The sequence below is a fragment of the Nicotiana tomentosiformis genome, chromosome 2, assembly GCF_000390325.3.
Source record: "Nicotiana tomentosiformis chromosome 2, ASM39032v3, whole genome shotgun sequence".
NCBI classification, from domain to species: domain Eukaryota; kingdom Viridiplantae; phylum Streptophyta; class Magnoliopsida; order Solanales; family Solanaceae; genus Nicotiana; species Nicotiana tomentosiformis.
Window position 1 is genome coordinate 147,766,688 of NC_090813.1, and position 22,691 is coordinate 147,789,378.

A 22,691-nucleotide genomic window follows, 5' to 3' on the forward strand; every position below is an offset into this window, starting at 1 on the left:
GGTCTCATGGTGCTCGGATGAGTTTTGGATGGGTTTTTAACGTGTTTGGTGTTTTGTCATTGTTTTGAGCATAAGCATGTAATGATCCAAAGGTCCATTTTTAGTTCTAGAGATCGAAATTCGATTTCGAGACTTCCGGGAGTTTGATAATGAATTATAGGAATGTTTGGTCTAATTTCATCAAGTCGCGATTGGGTTTTTAGCGCGAAATATGAGTTAATTATTTAACAAGCAAAGTTGGTATCGCATTGAGCAAAGGAGCTCTGAATTGAGTTTTGATTGAACAACTAAGTTCGTATTATTATTTGTGACTCACAGGAACGAGAATCTTCGAATTCCGAGTTCGTATGATGAAGTTAGAACCTTTTTAGTGAAAAATAAATTGCTGGTTTAAACAGTTCTGATGCACACCTTTAGCGACTAGATTTGGCACTTGTAGCGATGGGAATTGGACTTTTACCAGATTAGTGTTTTTATTGGGCAGAAACTTAAGGACCAAAAATGGTCATTTTCTTCATTTCGTTTTGAATTTTTGGAGCACGGTTCTTGGGCGATTTTGAGGATTTCTTCAAGACTTCAACTTGGGTAAGTGTCCTATATCCGAAAGTGATTATATTTCATAAATTCATGGTTATATTCAGCATTGCATTCCGATTTAAATGGAAGAAATTGGGATTTTTGCAAAATCTTTTCAAAAACGAAAATTTAAGATTGGAAGGTCGAGTTGTTATCGAAATTTGACAAAATTAGTATGGTTGAACTCGTATCAAAATGGGCATTCGGATTTCGTAAATATTCTGTCGGGTTCCGAGAGGCGGGCCGTGCGCTAACTTTCGATTGACTTTTTAATTTGAAATTTTAAGTCGACGTTATATTATCCGAAATTATTTTCAATGAATTTTAATGAAGTTATACAATTAATTTGTTTAGATTTGAACCGTCCGGAGGTCATTTCACGCAAGAAGGCTATTTTGGAATATCGGCCTAACTTAAAAAAAGTAAGTATCTTGCCTAACCTTGAGTGGGGGAAATACCCCTTAGGCATTGAGTCGTATGTGCCATTTGTAAAACGTAAAAAGCTGTGTACGCGAGGTGATGAGTACGTACTCGGGCTTATATGTGCAAATTTTATTGGTTTAAAGTCTTAGGAATTTTTATGTATTAAATTGGAAAATTATTGGCACTTATTAAATTCTCTATTTGCCATACCTCAAACCCTTACTTGTCGATTTTGTTTTTATATGATAATTTGGTGTGATTGTCGCTTTGATTTTTATGTGAATCCCGTGTGTTTGTTGAGTTGACATTTCCTAAAAATAATTAATTAAATAAGTTTAAAAAGAGGCATTAATATATTTATCTATAATTTGGATTAAAGAAGGCGATGTCCTGTGCTGAGCTATTTTTTCATCCTTGTTATTGTTTTTGAGGTTTAATATACGTTGTGCGGATCCTTAGGCTATTTGCTGTGAAATTAATTGATTTCGTTATACTTTTGGAAAGGTTGTGGCCTACGGGTAATTTGTAATTACGAGTTAATTATGTGGTGTTGTTGTGATAATCTTCTATGTAAATTGTTGTGTGATTTGGGTTATTGTTGTATGACGTATAAGGGTGGCATTCCATTGTTAATATTATGCAGGTATAAGGGTGACATTTCTTTGTTGTTATGTGTGTTAGGATATTGTCTGGGCAGAATGATAAGGGAGGCTATTAAACAGAGCGATAAGGGTGGCTATTAAACAGAGCGATAAGGGAGGCTATTATAGGAGCGATAAGGGTGGCTATAGGAGCGATAAGGGTGGCTATTGATATTGTCAGGGCATAGGAATAAGGGAGGCTATTATAAGAGTGATAAGGGTGGCTATAGGAGAGATCAGGGTGGCTATTGTCAAAGATATTATGTGATGATGTGAGGTTATTATGTTGTTGATTTTCATCTGGTGTTGTGATTTTTCTTATGTTTATTTTTATATCTTGTGCAACTTGTCTTGTTGTTTCGGTAAATTTGATAATAGTCTTACCTATGTTGAAATTGTGAGCCTGTGGCTATTGCCGGACGGATTATGTTATTGGCACATGAACTGTCCGTACAGATGTGATATTTATGTGGGCACGGGGTGCCAGAAAAATATAATGATTATGTTATTGGCATGTGAACTGTCCGAGCAGATGTGATATGAAATGTAGGCACGAGGTGTCGGGTAAATATAATAATTTTTATTATTGGCACGTAAGTTATCCATGCGGTTATGATAGGAATATGGGCACGAGGTACCGTGGAAATATGAAAGTGGACTGAGACTCGTGTTATGAAAATATGAAAGCGGGCTGAGACCCGTATTTTATAATTTTGAAATGAGGTGTCACAGAGTGACTTTTATTTGAAAGAATTATATTCGAAAGATATTTATTTGAAAGAAGTATATTCGAAAGATATTTATTTGAAAGAATTATATGTGAAAGATTTATATTTGAAGGACTTGATTAATTGGTTGTACTTGTGTTCCTTATTCGTTTGAGAAATAATTATGGTGTTCTTGTTGCTATCATTGCTAGTTGTTTTCTAGTACTATTGTATATTGCTATATTGCACAGGTTATTTGACTAGTGATTGTTTTGACTGTACCTCGTTACTGCTCCACCGAGATTAGTCTTGATACTTACTAGGTACCGACTGTGGTGTACTCATACTACACTTCTGTATATTTTTGTGCAGAGCCAGGTATTGGAGATATCGGATTCGGGCATAGATTAGAGTTTGATCGCAAAGATTCAAGGTAGGATTGCTTGGTCGTCGCAGTCCCTTGGAGTCTTTCCATTTTATTATACTCTCAACTCTTATTCGAAAAGTATTGTATATTCAATCGCTGAGATCATTGTATGTATTCAGTTAGAGTTCGTGACTCAATATTACCAGTCTTGGGAGGTTGTTATAATTATTTCTGTTGTTGGTTTCGATTATCTATAAATAAAAAATGGCTTGAATTATTATTAAAATCGGCTTACCTAGTCTTAGAGACTAAGTGCCATCACGATGCATGTGGTGGAATTTTGGGTCGTGATACTTCCGTTCCATACACAAGCAAAAATGGGGTTTCTCCCGTGCTAGTCTTTGCCATTGTTCGGTAAGCCCATAACACACCTGGTAGTACTTCTGGCCATTTTGCCTTTTGACTCTTCCAATCGCTTTTTTATGTTGTTAATGATAACCTTATTTGTCGACTCAGCTTGCACGTTAGCCACTGGGTGGTATGGTGCAGAAGTGATCCGTTAAATCTGCCCATTATCACAAATGATCTTCTTTGGGACTCCAAATCGACATATTATATTTCTTCAAATAAAATTCACAACTTTCTTTTCTCGCACCCGTTTAAAGGCATTTGCTTCTACTCATTTTGAGAAATAATCTGTTAGAATTAACAAAAATCATACCTTTCCCTAAGCTTTAGGCAATGGTCCCACAATATCCATTCCCCATTTCATGAAGGGTCATGGTGATATGACTGAATGTAACAATTCTGTCAGTCGATGCATATTATTAGCGTAACGCTGGCATTTATCGCACCTTTCTATAAAGTTTTCTACTTCCTCTTCCATTTTTGGCCAATAATATCCCACTATTATTAGTGTCTTTACCAACAATCTCTCCCCCGACATGATTGCCATAATGCCCCTCGTGTATTTCTCTCATCACATATTCTGTTTGTGATGGTCCAAAGCATCGTGCTTAAGGTCCACCAAATATTTTGTGATATAAGTTCTCACGAATTAAGCAATACTGAGCAGCCTTCAACCGTAACAATCAGGATTTCTTTTTATCCTTAGGAAAAATACCATATTGAAAAAAATTCACAAACTCGTTTCTCCAATCCCAAATTAAATTATTGAAATTTACCTCACTCTTGATTTGGTCGAGGGCTGAATGAAATAAATGTACCACAACTACATTTTCTGCATTTGTTACATCGGCGACAGACGCGAGATTTGCCAATGCGTCTGCTTCTGCATTTTCCTTCCTGGGTATTTGTACAACTTTTCATATCTGGAACTGCCTAAGTAATTCTCGTACCTTTTCAAGGTATTACTGCATTCGTGTATCTCTTTCCATATAAGTGCCCTGTATTTGATTGACTACTAGTTGGGAATCACTTTTGATCACGATTTGTTCAATACCAAGCTCTTGTGCGAGTTCCAAGCCTGCAATCACAGCTTCATATTATGCTTCATTGTTAGTAATTGGGTAAAATTTTATCGCTTGTCTTATTACTTCTCCCGATGATGGAATTAAAACAATCCCCAAACTTGCTCCTTTAACATTTGAAGAACCGTGAGTAAACAATGTCCAAGTCCCCGGATTAGCTATGGTAAATATTCATAGTTCTTTTTTTGCTTCATGAACTAAACTTGAGCTAAAATCTGCTACACAATCTGCCAACACCTGAGATTTTATAGCAGTTCTAGGTTAATATATAATATCATATTCACTGAGTTCTATAGCCTATGTAGCTAACCTTCCTGATAACTCTTATTTATGCAATATATTCCTTAGTGGAAAAGCAGTTACGACAAAAATAGGATAACAATGAAAGTAAGGTTGTAACTTCCTTGATGCCATAATTAAAGCTAAAGCAAATTTTTCTAGGTGAGAATAATGTGTCTCAGTATCTAGTAAATAGTTACTAACATAATAAATCGGAGATTGTTTACCTTTATCTTCACGTACCAATACCGCGCTTACCGCTACTTCTGATACTGTCAGGTAGACGAGAAATCTCTCTTCATCTTTTGGTTTTACTAACAGAGGCGGATTTGATAGATACGCTTTTAAGTCCTTCTGAGCTTGTTCACACTCGTCAGTCCATTCAAACTGATTTTTCTTTTTCAATACTGAAAAGAACTTAAAGCATTTTTTCGATGACTTGGATATAAATCTTTCCAAAGCCGTCATTCTACATGTTAACCTCTGTATTTATTTCTTGCTCGTGAGTACATCTAGTATTTCTTCAATAGCTTTGATATGTGCGGAATTTATTTCAATACCTCTGTTAGAAACAAGAAAGCCTAAAAACTTACCTGAAGTTACGCCAAAAGCGCACTTTTCCGGATTCAACTTCATGTTATACTTGCGGAGAATTTCAAAGGTCTCAGCCAAATGTTGAAAATGTTCCCCAGCCTGTCTTGACTTGACCAACATATCGTCTATGTAAACCTCCATAGTTTTTCTCGGGTGTTCTTGAAATATTTTTGTCACCAATCTTTGATATGTGGCTCCAGCATTTTTCAAACTAAATAGCATATCTTTATAACAATAAGTCCCCATGTCTGTGATAAATGAGATTTTTTTCTCATCTAAAGGGTCCATTTTATCTGATTATAACCCAAAAATAGATTTCTCGGTCAAAGTCAATATCAAGAAAAAATCGGGTTACTGATAACCAAAATTATTTCACTTTTTTGGTAATCTGAAGAATAAAAAGAGTAATGAAACTAATAGACAAGGGAAGAAAACTCAAGAGAGATTGATAAACTTTCCTAGAATTGCGGTTAGAATCTTTCGATTAAAGCAAAAGAATAATTGCATATATTTGATTAAAATTCAGATACCATTATAAATGAGGATCTGACCCTTATACAGGAGTACATAATTATAACGATTTTCCTACTTAATTCTGGCTTGTTAATGGCATTAATTGCCTTGATTACCCATTATTATATATGATTGTAACAGCAGAATTACTGACTGAGGATTTCCCGTAATCAAGTTCGATGTCGATTTTCCTTCCTTATTTATAACAGATTCGTGTACCTTCCCTCTTTATGATCTTTATCCATTTCGTTCATATTTCTTCTTTTTCAGCTATCAGGACCGGTACCTTTTCTAGAGAAATACCGGGGGGTTTTCTCCCTCGCCTTTTTGAATTCTTTAATCCGCTTGATTGGATGTGCCACTTGTCACCTTGATAGTAGTCCACGTGTCATGCCTTGTTTTCACCAATACATCGTGACACTAACAAAAAGCCGACACATATATTTCCTTATTAATTAATTGCAACAGTAAAAAAAATTGGATTTATTATGTAAGGAAAAAAAAGAATAAGTTTAAGATTACTTTTCAAGTAGGAGTACAAAATAAGACTTGTGATTGTTTCTGCTATTCCAAAATAGTAGTAATAGTTTTTAATATATTTTTCTTTTTTCTTTTATTGAGTAACTCGGTTCCGACTACTGTACAATATTATAAATGATTAGCTCTATTTGGATAGTACGCAGTCTTGTATGTTGATGCATTAGCATTAATTTTTTTTATTTTTTTTAATTTAGTTATATGTTTACGATAATTTTTCAAAATATATTTTTAGGCATTTCTCAGTCATGAATATGATTATTTTTTATTTTACTTTTATATTTTAATCTGTGCTTACTATATTTTACTATGTTATCTTAAATAGATAATCGGTAATTTGTACAATAGGTCTGCATAAAAAACATGAGAAAAACCTTTATTCATACAACCTGCTAAAGTATATTATTTACTTGATGATCCTTTCCAACTTCCTTAAAAATAAAAAAATTCGTCAATTAATAAACTTCATTTAATCACTATTCCTTTTCTTTTTCTTGCGATTTTGGGTTAATATTTTGTTGTTCGCTTATAAGCGATCTGCTCTTATAATTGAAGAGGAAAGAGCCAATGCGGACCAAGAACAGATGTACAAATTACCTAGGTATGAAACTTTTCAAAAGCTTTTCCACCCTAGAACCCCTTCGGTCTCTTGAACTCTCTAAAAAGGTCTAAAATTTAGAGATAAAGGCAAGTATCTCCCGTATTAATTCATCTAATTTGTTAGGGATTCACTTGATTTTGGAATATTTCTTTAGTACCTGCAAAATACTTTTGGCTATATCAACAACAAACCAAGTATAATCTCTCAAGTGAGGTCTGATAAGGGTAGTTTATACACAGCCTTACCCCTACCTTGTGTAAGCAGGGGCGGACCTACGTTGTGGGTTGAGGGATCACGGGACCCCGTTAGTCTCGGCAAAAATACTGTATATATATGTTATATATATCTGTCCATATATATGTGACCCAATAAATATTTGAGTTGTGTCCCCAAACAAAGAAAGGCCGATAGAGAATTGGTTGTGTTGGGCAATTAAATTTGCTCCTTGGCTGGATGACGAGGGTTCGAAACCCTACTTCAGCCTTTTCTTCTTTTTGTTTTAGTTCTTGGAATATAACAATTTTTATACTTAATAGTTAATACTCTGCAAATTGCTTTATTTTTAACTTTTATCTTCTTTTTGAATTTAGCTATAGCTTAGTACTAATATACATAATAGTCAACTTAATTAGTTTTATTCTTTTTCAAATCTCTGCCTTAAAATTAAAAGCCTCAAATTGCAACATATCGCTCCACAAATAGAAAAGTTAGAATTCTTCTACAACTGCCTTCTTCAACAATCACTTTGATTCTGACTCGGCAATGGCAACTGAGAGTTTGAAACCCTTGTTCAGTTATTTGACTATTAACATACCCATAATCTTGATTTCTTTACTAAATTTTGATAATTTAAAGTTTGGACACCCTTTTGATCATTGGCCTCTTTTTCATTTATTAAAATACTAATCATACTTAATCAAGCACCTTCCCTTCCCATAGCATCCATTTTGCGAAGAAATCTCTCTTTGTTCAGTGCTTTCTTTTTCTTTAGAACTTCTTTTTGTTTATATTTGAATGGTAAGTCATCATAATATTAAGTTTTCAAAGAGTTGCACGCCGAATTTTATCGCTAGTGATTAGCATACTGTGGTGCACCCGTCTTGCTCTAATCCTGGGTCCGCCTCTATGTGTAAGTAGAGAGGTTGTTTTTGATAGAACCCCGACTCAGACCAACATAGTCACATCATTAAAGCAGCATAGATAAAAAAAAAAGTACTTTTGACATAAGATAAAATAACACTCAATCACCACAAAGGTTATATTGTAATAGTAAGTATCTATTCATCCTTACTCAAGTTTAAGGTTTGAGCTTTGGGAAATTCGTTTTGGTCGAAGCACTTTGCCCCTTAAAGTGGAACTTCCTGGATCAAATCAAGAATAAGTTTGGCCCAAAAATAAATATAAAACGACAAGTGCAAAAAAAAAAAAAGCACTTAACATCATACATTATGTAAACTGATTTTTATGCCTTTTAAAAGTTAAATATTTTTTTTTTTTCAAGAAAATATTTTTTTGTTGGATAGATCGTAATATTAAAAATTTAGCCACTACAAATTTAAACCAAAAACCATAACTCACTAATAATATGATAAAATAGTTTACAAGTAAAAGTAGTTCAAATACAACATAATAATGAACAACCGTGTTGACTATTTTACGTAAAAGACATAAGAATATGTATATGTAGGTACACCGATGACAATCGATATTTAGACACATGCACAAGCATATATACTTATGGATGAGATACACGATTGAAGTTTAATTAATCAAAATTAGAGTTGAATCTAGATATTGGATTATGCCTAATGATTTTTTTTATTTTTGTGTTCTTCATTATTAATGTATCTTAATTTAAAAAAAAATATAACTTCTATGTACCTAAATCATTAACATTTAACTAAATAAAAGTAAACTATCCAATCACAAGCATAATATTAGGTATTGTTGCATTTTAAAGTGATTTTACAACTTTAATCGCATAATTGTGTTATTTTAGCATGTTTGTTACTTTTGAAACGTATTTGGTAATATTTAACATAAGATATTTGTGCATCGCATGAACGTGGAGACTAGTAATATTAAAATTATAATATACAATGCATAATTTATTGTCATACTAGTGGCTATAAATTGGTAAGAAAGTGATCATTATTCCTCGGTGCAACTCATATAACCACTAATACCACGATCTATTACTAATTCCTCGCTAAAGCTTAGATTTTATAATCACCAACTCATGTTCTACAATTTTATTGTCCTACTACCTTGTTACATAATTTATGAAAGAGATTATACACCTATAAATAATGATATTTTTTCCTTGTATTTGGGTATGAAAAAATATTGTAGTGTGCATAAAAAAAAAGTAAAGTTGGTTCGGTAAAACGAGAGTTGAGAGAAGAAGAAAATTTAAGTATCCAACTTACTCATTACAAAAAAGATTTTACTTTATGAACAAAGGTATTCTTTTATGGCGGAGCTTTGGACTCAACAACTTATCCAGGGTTTGTTCGAGTCATACGATATTATCGGACTAATATATCTTGGAAGAGACAAGTCAAGAATGTTACTGTTGGATCGGTAAATATTTTAGCGCAATGAGCTTGAATCTCCTTTAAAAAGAGCGAGATATCTGTGAGGCCTAACGAATATTTATTTATTTTTCTTCATATTTTTTTCTCAATTGTAATTTCTTGTGTTTTCACCAACATTTAATATGATCGAAAATATTCTTTTAATAATTTTTCTTATAAATAACATTTGTGTGTTGAGATTTTCTGAGAGAAGGTCTTTTTTCCTTGCAGCAAGTGCTGAATAAAACAACTTACAATTATTTCAATTCTTATTCCGTAATAACCATCCCTCACCTTCTAGGCTTATGCTATTAGCGAATGTCGTTAATCATCCATTATGATTAACGACATCAAGTTTTGAGAGAGTATTTAAAGGTACAGAAAACATTTAAGTGTTCCATATCCAACATATCCAAAAAACATATAGTACTGTTTTAGCTGACAAATACTTAAAGCAAAAAAATGAACTATTAGCTACATCTGCACCATTAGACAACATATAGAATGACATGTCATAAGCTTAAAAATAGATTAAAATGCATCCACCAGGAGTCGAAACCCGGGTCTATTGCTTGGAAGGCAATTATCCTAAACTTTGGACTAGAAACATTGATTGGTTGGAAGAAGAATTGACCCGCTATAATAAGTAATGAATGACGCGATGACAAAGTTGTTGCTCCCTCCGTTTTAATTTATGTGAACTTATTTGATTGGGTACGGAGTTTAAGAAAAGAGAGAAGACTTTTGAACTTGTGGTGTAAAATGAGTCACATATATTTTGTGTGGTATAAATCATTGCATAAAGGTAAATTATTTCCAAATAAGGAAAGGGGTCATTCTTTTTAGCACGGACTAAAAAGGAAATAGATTCACATAAATTGTAACGGAGGGAGTATTTTTTTCCCTCAACTATGCTACTGATAAGTTTGAACGCTCAACCTCAATTGCAGAAGGCAGGGACTAACCAAGTGAGTTAGCCCTTAGCCTCTGACACTAGAGTTTAATGATGAGATGTGAGGAACTTGATTGTGGCCAGGTTCCTTTTTTGATTATTTGAGTCAATTCCTTTTCTTGTTCTTGTTTTTTTTTTTTGGTAAAGAAGATAAGAGCTTCTTGTCGGGCTCCAACATGGAGGTCAACTGGTCAACTCCCACATGGAGATCCCAGTCTTCAAGTTTACATCAAAACTAGATTCATTCTAAATTGAATTTAGTTGCAGAGATGGAATTAGGAATGTTTCCTATGGAGTATATTATTTTTGGAAAAATCAAATAACTAAGTTGATCTGCTAAACATGTAAAGCACATCAAACTAAACTTAGTATTCCCTACGGTTAGGTTAATTCATAAATTCGTTTCGTCAGCTAATTTAGTAACCTCTTGTATAAATGTCCTATATTAGTTTAAAATCAATATCTATCTCTTGTATAACATATAGTATTAGGTCAATATTAGAATGATACAAGGTAATTCAATCTTTTATGTATTTGAAAATGGCACTCAAGTTACAGTTGGAGTCGACAATTTTTTCATCCCAAATGCTTCTCCTGTAGCATTTCCATTAATTCTAAAAAACGTTAAAGTACTTCTCAACCCTTGTGTGCCAGAACATTATCATTTCTAAGTTCTAAGCAAAAGTTATGTTGAAGCCTAAAATAAAGTTGTAGCAAAGGCTTTTGTCTTCTGGTATAAGCCAGAACATCAATCTATTATTGGTTAACTACATCCTTCTACTTCAACCACTACTAAAATAGACAAGTTTTAAAAAGAAAATAATACAATTCAGAAGGTGGAGCAGGTTATAATAGGCAAGTTTAGTTATTTTGAAGAATAAAGTAATGATGCCAACAAACTTTGCTTCAGAAGAAGGTAAGTTGTGAGCTGGCTAGTCTTTTTAAAAAGGAATAGACAAGTTTGAGAGACAGCCTATCCACATGCAGCCTCGAGCATAATACAACTAAATATCTTTCCTTAGCCTCCTACTTAAGCATACTTAGTTCCTCCATTACACAAAAGTATCTGTTCCAAGAAGCTCAACCTCTGTTAATTCCCTATAGAGGTAACTCCCAAGCCCTTTCTCTTTCTTCCTTCTTCATAAAACATTTTAGTGAAACTTAGAATGAGGATTTAGGATTTAAATTTGATGTATTCAAGATCTAAGTTTCTTAAAACCGAACTCATTGTACTTTTGAGATTAAGAGTTCAAAATTTTATTCTTATTGAAATTTTAGTAGTTTTTAGACATATATATCTATATTTCGTGCTAAAAATACTGAATTCAGTTAGCAACTCCGTCTGTGTTTAGTGAAATTTGTATTTGAGTTATACTCACATTTTTCTTTCTTTTTTATTGAAGGACATTTTCTTGATTGGTGGAAACACATTTGAGGCTTAGTAAAGGGAAACCAAGATTTGATAGGATTGATGGCAACTGAGGCACCAAGTTGGGCAGATCAATGGGGGTCAGGAGGATTTGGTGCCATGGATGAAGAGGAAAGTCACAAAAGCAACAAAGAGAATGATAGCAACAAGAAAGGCAGTTCATCAGCAGGACTTGGCAAAGCAAAAGCAGCGGCAGTGGCTGGTGCTCAAAAGGTGAAGAATGGCACTTCAATGGGCATCAAATGGGTTAAAAGCAAATGTCAAAAGAAAAACTCCTCTTCTACTTGATGATATCAGATTCTCTTATATAGATTTCTGTAAGAACATTCAAAATCCAGATCTATTGTTTAGATTAGAAATGTTTTAACCAATTGTTCTCCTATTCGTCAAGGAAAGAGTTTACTTTTTGGCAAGATATTAGTTGATTGTTACGCAACATCTATCTATATTCTTATGACAAATAATAAGTGACTTTTAATTCTTGACCACTGTAGGGTTCATCCTATTCAGCAATAAAATTTGGTTGGCAATTCTTTCTTGGAGCCAAAGTTTGGAAATAAGAGGAGGAGATTAATGCATCTGCATCTCCTGTAGCATTCTTGGAGGCTACTTATTTTGCTCCTAGGAGGAGCTCTCTCACTTCTTCAAACATACCAACAAAGAGAGAGAAAGAGTGAGACATCACAGACAGAGTATAAAAAAATAGTATGTGAGAAAAATAGAGAGTGTGAGCGATATTATAGTGAGAAAGGAATTTCAAAAGAGGGTTATTTCTTTTTAGTGTTGTAGTGGTCTTTGGAGTATTTTACTTGGATCTACAAAGTATAAAAAATCTTACATAAATGTCCCAAATAAGTTTCAACTTACCAACCTCTATCCATTAATTATAGACTTACCAAAACTAGTCAAACACATATAAAAATTGAAAACCCAAATAAATAAGGTTCTTTCTCAGCACAAATCACACACAAAGATCTCTTTCCATAATTTTAAGTGTGATCAGCAATATTTGATGCAAGACAGAAAGAAAAATTCATGGATGAAATATAAATAAATAAATATATATATATATATATATATATATATATATATATATATATATATATATATATATATATATAAGATTCCAAAAATCAAAGCAAAAAAGGACCTTTTTTAATGGGTATGGTTGAAATTCATTGAAAACATATAGATGAGTTAATATACAAATTTTGAGAAAGATTGAAGGTGATTTGGACTGATTTGGTATCAAAATTCGTAGTTAAAAGCGAGTTCAAAAATTTCTTCTGCGATACATAAATCGAACTTGTATCACGCATGTATCACACACACAGGTATACATGGATATACATGTGATAGACATTTAATACAAATATGATACATATGTGATACATAAATGATACACAGTGTGATACACATATCATTTTTTCATGTTTCATCTTCTATTTCGAATTTTCAATTCAAACCACCTCAAAACTCTGATAAATCATCCGAAATTTGAGACTCAAACTCCTTACAATGTACCCAATCTATTCTAATAACACTCACTCAAAAGAAAGTAAAATTTTGACCTTTTGTTTTGCTACAAATAGTTAATTGGCTAATATTAGTAACATTTGGCTAATATTAGTAATATCTAATGAATTGGCCAATTTTTATAATAAGCTACTTATAAATAGACATAACTGGTAGTTTCCTAAATTTCTTTCTATAGTGATATCAGTTGCTCCTCTCGGGGTTGTGATTTTTTCCATTATTCAGAAGGATTTTTCACGTAAACATCTTGGTATCGTTGTCACTCTTTTATTATTGTTGATTACGGTATCTCAGTGCTACATTATTATTCTGTATTTATTACCGTGAATAGTATTTCTATGGGAAATTTATTCCCAACAACTGGTATCACAGCATAGGTTCTGCTCGTTTATAGAAATACTATTCACGATCGGTAATACTATACTCGGTGAAAACAAAATGTCTGCAGTAAAGTACGAGGTAGCAAAATTCAACGAAGATAGCGGTTTCTCAACATGGCAAAGAAGGATGAGGGATCTGCTCATTCAATAATGATTACACAAGGTACTAGATGCTGATGCCAAAAAGCCTCATACCATAAAAGTTGAGGATTGGGCTGATTTGGATGAAAAGGCTGCTAGTGCAATTAGGTTACATTTATCAGATGATGTGGTAAATAACATCATTGATGAAGACACCGCATGTTGGACAAGGTTTGAAATCCTATACATGTCCAAAACGTTGACAAATAATTTGTACTTGAAGAAGCAAGTACACGCCATACACATGGGTAAGGGTACGAATTTTGTGTCACATTTAAATGTATTTAACAGACTAATCACACAGCTCGCCAACCTCGGAGTAAAGATTGAGGAAGAAGACAAAACCATCTTGCTCTTGAACTCGTTGCCATCTTCGTACGATAATTTGGCAACAACTATCATGCACGGTAAGACCACCATTAAGTTGAAAGACGTTACATCGGCTCTTCTACTCAATGAGAAGATGAGAAAGAAGCCTAAAAATCAAGGACATGTTGTCATCACAGAAGGTAGAGGCAGGAGTTACCAAAGATGTTCGAGCAACTATAGTAAATCCGGAGGTCATGAGAAGTCCAAGAACCGATCCAAATCAAAAGTCAAAAATTGCTACAATTGTGATCAACCAGGTCACTTCAAAAGAGACTGCCAAATTTAAGTAAGGGCAAAGGTGAAAGCAGTGGCCAGAAAAATGATGACAACACAACCACCACGGTGCAAAACAATGATAATGTTATTCTCTTCATGAATGAGGAAGAGGAATGCATGCACTTGGCATGTCCAAAGTCAGAATAGGTGGTTGACACAATAGCATCTTACCATGCCACATCGACAAGAGAACTTTTTTGCAGATATGTAGCAGGTGATTTCGGCACTGTAATAATGGATAACACAAGTTACTCAAAGATTGCGGCGATTGGTGACATTTATATCAAGACAAATGTCAGATGCACATTGGTTCTAACGGACGTGCGGCATGTACCTGATTTGTGTATGAACTTGATCTCGAGAATTGCTTTGGACCGAGATAGGTAAGAGAACTATTTTGTAAATCAAAAGTGGAGACTCACCAAGGGATCATTGGTGATTTCAAAGGGAGTTTCTCATGGCACGTTGTACATGACAAATGCAGAATTATGCCAAGGTGAATTGAACGCGGCACAATATGAGATTTATGTAGATTTGCGGCACAAAAAAATGGGTCATATGAACGAGAAGGGATTGCAGATTCTTGGCAGGAAATCATTCATCTCTTTTGCCAAAGGTACAATGGTAAAACCTTGTGACTACTATTTATTTATTAAGCAACATAGAGTCTTATTTTAGACATCGTCTAAAAAAAATTGAATATGCTTGATTTAGTATATTCTGATATTTGTGGTCCAATGAAAATTGAATCAATAGGCGGTAACAAATATTTTATTACTTTTATTGATGATACTTCACGTAAATTATGGGTTTATATCTTGAAAACTAAATATCAGGTGTTTCAAGTTTTCCAGAAGTTTCATACCTTGGTGGAAAGGGAGACAGGTCGAAAGCTAAAGCGTCTCCAAACTGACAATGGAGGTGAGTACACTTCAAGGGAATTTAAAGAGTATTGTTCGAGCCATTGGATAAGACATTAAAAGACAGTTTCTGGAACCCCACAACACAATGGTGTAGCTAAGAGGATGAATTGCACCATTGTTGAGAAGGTGAGAAGCATGCTCGGCATAACGAAACTGCGAAGTCCTTCTGGGGTAAAGCAGTTCAGACAGCCTGTTACCTGATAAATAGGAGTCCTTCAGTTCTATTGGAGTTTGACACCCCAGAGAGAGTTTGGACCGACAAGGAGGTATCCTACTCGCATTTGAAGGTGTTCGGTTATAGAGCTTTTGCACATATACCAAAGCAGTAGAAAACCAAGTTGGATGATATATTTGTTCCCTACATATTCATCGGATATGTAAATGAAGAGTTCAAATACAGATTGTGGGATCCTCTAAAGAAGAAGGTCATCAGAAGCAGAGAGGTAGTCTTTCGAGAAAGTGAATTTGGAACTGCAGATGACCAGTTAGAAAAGTCCAAGAATGGTATAATCTCTAACTTTGTTACCATTCCTTCTATTTCTAACTATCCCACAAGTGCAGAAAGTATGACCGACGAGGTTGTCGAGCAGGGGGAGCAACCTGATAAGGTTATTGAGCAGGGGGAGCAACTTGATGATGATGTCAAACAAGTGGAGTACCCCACTCAGGGAGAAGAACAACCTCAACCTCTAAGGAGATCAGAAAGGCCAAGGGTAGAGTATCGTAGGTAACCCTTCCACATAATATGTCCTCATCAGTGATGAGGGGGAGCCAGAAAGTCTTAAGGAGGTGTTGTCCCATCCAGAAAAGAACCAGTGGATGAAAGCCATGCAAGAAGAGATTAAATCTCTACAAAAAAATGGCACGCACAAGTTGGTTGAACTTCCCAAGGGTAAAAGACCACTCAAATGCAAGTGGGTCTTTAAACTCAAAAAAGATGGAAATGGCAAGCTGGTCAGATACAAAGCTCGATTGGTGGTTAAAGGCTTCGAACAGAAGAAAGGTATTGATTTTGATGAAACTTTCTCACTTGTTGTCAAAATAACTTATATTCAAACAATTTTAAGCTCAGCAGCTATCCTAGATCTTGAAGTGGAGCAGTTGGACGTGAAAACTGCATTTCTTCACAGAGATTTGGAAGAAGAGATTTGCATGGAGCAGCTAGTAGGATTTGAAGTAGCTGGAAAGAAACACATGGTGTGTAAATTGAATAAGAGTCTTTATGGGTTGAAGTAGGTACCAAGGCAATGATACATGAAGTTTGACTCATTCATAAAAAATCAAACATATATAAAGACCTATTCCGATCCATGTGTATACTTTAAAAGATTTTTTGATAATAATTTTATTATATTATTGTTGTATGTGGATGCCATGTTGATTGTAGGATAAGACAAGGAGCTGATTGCAAAATTGAAGAGAGATCTGTCCAAGTCATTTGATATGAAGGACTTGGACCCAGCACAACAAATTCTAGGGATGAAGATAGTTTGAGAGCGAACAAGCAGAAAGTTGTGGCTATTTCAGGAGAAGTACATTGAACATGTACTGGAACGCTTCAACAAGAAAAGTGCTAAACCAGTCAGCACACCTCTTGCTGGTCATCTAAAATTGAGCAAGAATATATGTCCTATAACAATTGAGGAGAAAGAGAACATGGCTAGATTTCCTTGTTCTTCAGTAGTCGGAAGCTTGATATACGCAATGGTATGCAATAGACCAGATATTTCTCATGTCGTTGGTGTTGTTAGCAGGTTCCTTGAAAATCCTGGAAAAGAATACTAGAAGTAGTCAAGTGGATACTCAGGTACCTCAAAGGTACCTCTGAAGACTGTTTGTGTTTTGGAGTATCTAATCCAATCTTGAAGGGTTACATGGATGCTGGTATGGAAGGTGATATTGATAAACGTAAATCTACCACTGAATACTTGTTCACATTTTCAGGAGGAGCTATATCATGGCAGTCGAAGTTGCAGAAGTGTATCGCACTCTCTACAACTGAAGCAGATTATATTGTCGCTACTGAAGCTGGCAAGGAGATAGAATGGCTGAAACTTATCCTTCGAGAGCTTGGATTGCATCAAAAGGAGTATGTAGTCTATTATGACAGTCAAAGTGCAATAGACCTGAGCAAAAATACCATGTATCATGCAAGGACGAAGTATATCGACGTGAGATATTACTGGATTCGAGAAAAGATAGAGGATGGATCTATGCAGGTCAAGAAGATCGATACAAGTGAGAATCCTTCAGATATGCTGATCAAGGTGGTACCAAGAGACAAGTTTGAGCTATGCAAAGAACTTTTTGGCATGCACTCAAACTAGCAACCCCAATGTTACCTCCTTCAGGTGATAATACTAGAGGGGAAAATTTGTAGGGTCCATCCTATTCAACAATAGGCACGTGCCTATGAAATAAAACTTGGCTAACAACTCTTTCTTGGAGCCAAACCTGTAGCATTCTTGGAGGCTACGTATTTTGCTCCTATAAAAGGAGGATCTCTCTCACTTCTTCAAACACACCAACAAAGAGAGAAAGAAAGAGTGAGGCATCACAAACTGGGTATATGAAAATAGTCTGTGAGAAAAATAGAGAGTGTGAGCGATATTATAGTGAGATGGAATATCAAAAGAGGGTTATTTCTTTTAAGTGTTGTAGTGGTCTTTGGTGTATTTTACTCGGATCTACAAAGTATAAAATTCCTTGCTATAGTGATGTCAGTTGCTCCTCTCAGGGTCGTGGGTTTTTTCCTTATTCATAAGGGTTTTCCACGTAAGAACCTTAGTGTCGTTGTCACTCTTTTATTATTATTGATTATCATATCTCAGTGCTACGTTATTATTTCACTTTTATTACTGTGAATATTATTTCTGTGGGGGTTTATTCCCAACAATCACTCCCAGAAATTCAAGGAAAAACCGCTAATCAATGCAAAAGAAGAGGTGCAAAGTATACATTGCAACAAGTTATGTACAACATATTAGTATATATATATATATATATATCAAAAACCAGGGTCAACACTTTGTTAAACCATCCACGACAAGATCACTCGAATATAAGTATTTACAATTGAGATATTTATTTCCCAACTCAAGCATATCAAGTGTGTTTCAGTGCTATTCGTCATGAAAAGGATTCCATTTTCATCCTTGTTATCCTAGTAATATGCAAACATCATTGCAGCTGTAATGAAAGAAGGTATGGATAGAGGTATTACTTAGGAAAGCGGATGAGTTGAGCTTAATTAAAGGGAGAAGTGAGAATTCATATAGGTGACGTCAACTAATTTGGGAGTAAGGCACAATTGTTGTTGTTGTTATTTTGTATGAGAGCGGGAAGTTCTACAAAATCTCTACTTGCCTGTTGGAGGCAAAATGTTCTCAATAAAGAAAAATATGGTCTCCTTAGAACTGTGTTTGATCCTCTTTCGAACTAATAGAAACTAAGAGTTCACCAAACTATATAGAGAACTAGGTTCTCTATTAGTTTTCACAGAACACACACACACACAACAGTAAGTAAATAACACAATAGAGTTTTACATGAAAAACTCCCATCTCACGGGATTAAAAACCACGACCTACACTCGTAGGATTTCAACTTCACTACTGAGAAAACTTTAGATTACAAACTATTGTAACCTAGGAATTAACCTCTTAATCCCTTACTAACTTGTAATAACTCTATTGCAAGTCCCTTTGTAATAACTCTATTACAAAGCTTACAACTCGACTAACTCTAGCCAAGATACAAACACAAGGTTTATGATTTTACAAAAGGTTTCCTACACAATGCTTCTAACTAAGCTAAGTAGGAATTACAAGTAAATCACTTTAACAAAGGTGCAATACAACTAAGGATATATAATAACTCAATGCAGGAAACTAGTCCTTCGTTATATTGTTCATTTTCTTGATGCCTTAAATGTCACTTGCAAGTTGGAAACAAACTTGAGAGAAAGTTTGATGAATTCTAGAATGTGCAGGTGTGATGTTTTGCCTTTGCTTCATGTTAATATTACATAAGTGACATCACTTGAATGATGTAATCATGTTTAGTACAAAGGCATTCCCCATAAAGTGATTGGTGCAATGTTTGCACTGTTGCGTATGCAGAGAAACAGTTGCTGCGACTTTATAACTGTGGGGTTTGACCGGTACAGTCAGCAAGGGAACTGATGTCCATTTGTTCCCTCTGTTGTTTCTTTGACTCTGAGTGTTGGAACATGTCCCAGACTTGAGACTTGTTGATCTTGAGCACTTTGAGGATGTAAAGCAGGTTCCCCATCTGGTTCTTAACATTAAGTTTATTAGATCATCAAAATATAACATGACACATAACTTATCAATTTTTCCCTTTTTGATGATGACAAACTTATAATTAAAATTCCCCCTGAGAACCAGAGTACCATAAATAGTACCAAAAACAATTTCCTAATCCCCCTGAACATGTTTCCCCCTTTGTTCCCCCTCAATTACTTTTCTCCCTTTTGGCATCATAAAAAGATTAGTAACAAGTAATAAGAAAAAAGAAGTCAAGCAAGCTTAACTCATGCCACATGTATGCACACAAACATGACTTAAACCAGAGCAGAAGAGCAAAGTATGCATAGCAAAAGAATGGGATATTCATTAACTTTGGAAATAAATAGGAAGCAGTGCCATTTGTTACATAATCATCCACAAAATAAAACAACAAAAAAATACCAGCCACTAAACATATACAAACAAAGGAGACCAAAATAGAGGACAGACAACTTGAACTTGACACTGGGAAGGAAACGATTTTAAGGAGCACTGGAAGGGGGAGGCAGAGATGAAGTGGCAAGAGTTCTAAGGAGGATGTCCATTCGAGCATTTGCGGACCTTTTCTCATTGAGTAACCTCTCCTTCAGATCCTCAACCTGTTTTCTGAGATCAGCATTCTCCTTGGTCAGACGGGCAACCTCTACGCCTTGTGTGCTGCTGGAACTAGGTGTCTCCTGGGCCTGACTAAGCTGTCCCTCAAGAATAACATTTCGTGCCTTCAACTTCCTTATCTCTTCATTGGTAATATTCTGAGCTTTAATCAGTTGAGATATAGTCGAATTGCTGCCAACCCCTCATTTCTTATCGATGCACTCACACTCTTCTAAGGTGGTCTTGGAGAAGGTCTGCTTGCGAGTACCCACTGTAGCCTTTCCCAAAGGGACTTTGAAGAACTCAAATACTTTGGTGAGTAAAAACTCGTAGGGCAGCCCATGATTACCATCCTTGAAATATGTCACTTTCTTCATGTGCTCAATCATGATACCCGACAGATTGATAGTGGAGTATGCATCGAGTGCTTCCATGAGGAAAATGTCTTCTCGTGACATAATGGAACGACTTTCTGCACAAGGGAGCAAAACCTTGTTCACCATCTCGAATAACAATTGGTACACTGGAAGGAGGGCCTTCTTGTGTACCCATTCCTCCTGTTGTACTGCATCATCCTTCAAAATGGTATTTCTGAAGTTTGAAGAACAAGTCCCCTCAATGGAGGATATTCCGTCAGTAGGCACTCCCAAGATGGTTCCCAACACAGGCTCATCCGTCACAAAGTCAACACCATTCACCTTCATGCAGATGTTGTCATCCTCGACTGTGAAAATGTCAGCATAGAAACTGCACACCTCTGCCTCATACATCTTAAGACTCTCATTTGTGAACAAATGTGTCCATTGTTGAAATTCACATATATCAACCAGTTGGCACATTCCTGTCATGTCAAGAATATTAGGGGCAAATGTTCTGCCCCACAACACCTTCTGGTTTCTCAGATTTTCCCTTCCTTCATTCTTGGCCACACCCACCTTGGCCTTCTTGGAGGAACCAGGTTCCTCATTGGCACTAGCCTTCTGTTTCACTGATTTTCTCACACTTTTCTCTTTCTCTGTAGATTTCTCAGACACTTTCTCTCCAGACTCCTCAGCCACTTTCTCGCCAAACTCTCCCACTTCAACATTACTAACCTCCATCACTCTCACAGATGACTCTTTCCCAGACTTTGGAACAGTAGGTTTCTTAGAGGACTTACGAATTAAGGGACTGGGTTCCTCACTCACCTCGTCATCAACGTCAACAACAAGTGCACTACCTCTTCATGTACTAACTTTCCATCCTTCACCAACTTTCTTCTCTTCTTTTCTTTCTTATTTTTCTTCAGAGCTGACTCAAGAGCCTCCTTCTTTTACAGCCTAGTAGTAGGTCTTTTAGGAGTGGGCGTTTTGGGAGTTGCCCTTCTACTCCTAGAACTAATAAAGCTTGCAATAGCCATATTGTCATAGTCTTCTTCACTATCCTCACGCTCTTTCTCAGACAGAGATCTCATCTCAGGAGAGACAATGGCAATGGATCGACATAGAAATTAAGAGAGGGAGCAGGATCAGTACTGACTTGGGGTTCTTTTGAAGAACAAGGGGTTTCATCCCAAGTAGGATCAGAGGGCTCCTCTTGGGCGGAGGGATCATGTCCCTCATGTGGTTCCCCAGTAGTACTTTTAGGTGCTAGATTTTCGACAGGCACCAGTTCCCTACTCTCTTCCTGTAGACTATCACCTTCCCCCTAAGACCCATTGGTTTCATAAACACCTTCATAACCACAAACTAAACATCCCTCAGCAGCTATTGACAATATATTCTCTATGGCCTCTTGTTCTTTTAACCCCAAAGTAAACTCAGAAGGCATAAGAAGAATATTACTTGTAGAATCGACAACATTCAAATTGAGGCCTAGAAATCTCTTCCAACTGCAGACTTCCTAATTTTCTTCTCCCTCTATTGTTTCTCCCTCAGCCATTTTTTCGGTGAGGCAGAAGGAGAGGTCGTAGCCACAAACCTCTTGGGATACGAAGTTTTATGACTTCGATGAGAACCAAAACTTGATTGGGTTGGAGAAGAGGCAGTGGGTGGTTGGGAATCTTGCTTAGGGTTTGGACTGGGTGGCATATGGTACTTAGACTCTGTCACCGGTGCTTCAAGGGATGAAGACACAGTGGGGACGATACTGGGGATATTTGAGGCTTCGAGATTCTCAGACATGGTGGAGTGTAGTGAGAGTTTATGGAAGAAGAGAGTGTTTGGTTGTTGAGAGAAAGGGAAATTTGGGTTTTGATGTGAATATATGAGAGTGACAGCATTTGAGTTTATTTAAAGGGGGGGCAAGGGACCGGTTAGGAACGGGTATTGATTTTCTAGGTAGATGGGTCGTTTCGTAACGGTAGGACGCTTGGGTTCTAAAAAGGGGAAAAGGAGAAACTAACATTTTAATAATGTGGAACCTTTTTTAGCCATTTAAAAAGTTGTGCATGAGAGTACAAAGGAACTACTAACCTGTGTCAAAGGAACCAGGTTCCC

The 22,691-nt window shown here is 35.8% G+C and overlaps 1 long non-coding RNA gene across 1 annotated transcript; it reads left to right on the forward strand.

The window, feature by feature from the left end:
• The first annotated feature begins 11,101 nt into the window (after window positions 1-11,101).
• LOC138906720 (uncharacterized) lies at window positions 11,102-12,088 on the forward strand. Its single transcript, XR_011414315.1, has 2 exons — window positions 11,102-11,362; window positions 11,660-12,088. It is a non-coding gene; the product is annotated as an uncharacterized lncRNA (long non-coding RNA).
• The last annotated feature ends 10,603 nt before the right edge of the window (window positions 12,089-22,691 follow it).